General features: G+C 52.7%; 1 protein-coding gene across 1 annotated transcript in view; it reads left to right on the top strand.

Annotated features, from left to right (window-relative positions):
- Nucleotides 1-999, top strand: part of Muc2 (mucin 2, oligomeric mucus/gel-forming) — a 26,872-nt gene that overhangs the window by 11,682 nt on the left and 14,191 nt on the right. The window lies entirely within an intron of this gene.

Genomic DNA, 999 nt, shown 5'->3' with positions numbered 1-999 from the left:
CCGACCACATCACCAACCACCACGCCGACTGCATCACCAACCTCCACACCAACCACTCCACCAACTACGACACCTACCACTCCTCCAACAATCACATCAACTACACCATCAAGCTCCACCCCTACCTCTTCACCAACAACCACATCTACCACCTCACCAGCGACTACACCTACCACCTCACCAGAGACCACACCTACTCCTCATTCAACAACCGTGATTACTACTTCACCAACTCCATCGACCTCGGTGTCATACACAACCACTCCATGTATATTGGATTGCAAATGGACTGGCTGGCTGGATTCTGGTAAACCCGAATTTGTGAAGCCAGGGGGAGATTTTGAAAGTATTGAAGGCGTCTGTGAACCTGGCTGGATAGCCACTAACATCTCCTGCAGAGCTGTAGAGTTTGCTGACACTCCAATTGAACAGCTTGAACAGAAGGTGACATGTAACCTCTCCGTGGGGCTGGTGTGCAGAAATGAAGATCAGGAGCCAGGTGGACACATTCCTCAGCCCTTCTGCATCAACTACCAGATCAACGTTGAGTGCTGTAACCCGCTGTGCATCTCCACAACTGTCCCCACCAGCCCAACCACCCTCGTCTCGTCCACCTCACCAATGACCTCGACACCAACGCCCAAAACCACGGTAACCCTAACACACACACCCACCACTACAGTTACAGTGACCCCAACCACCACACCAGAGACCTCGACACCTACACCCACCACCACAACCACACAGACCACAACACCAACACCCACTACAACAACCACAGAGACCACAACACCCACACCCACCACCATAACCACAGTGACCCGAACCACCACACTAGAGACATCAATACCCAAATCCACCACCACAACCACAGAGACTACAACACCCATACCCACTACCACAGCCACAGAGACCCCAACACCCACACCCACCACCATAACCACAGCGACCCCAACTACCACACCAGAGATATCAACACGCACACACACCACCATAACC

This window comes from Chinchilla lanigera, unplaced genomic scaffold (genome assembly GCF_000276665.1).
Source record: "Chinchilla lanigera isolate Chin_1 unplaced genomic scaffold, ChiLan1.0 scaffold00075, whole genome shotgun sequence".
Taxonomy (NCBI): Eukaryota; Metazoa; Chordata; class Mammalia; order Rodentia; family Chinchillidae; genus Chinchilla; species Chinchilla lanigera.
Note: the sequence above shows the minus strand (reverse complement) of the source record. Positions and strands in the feature narration are given on the sequence as shown.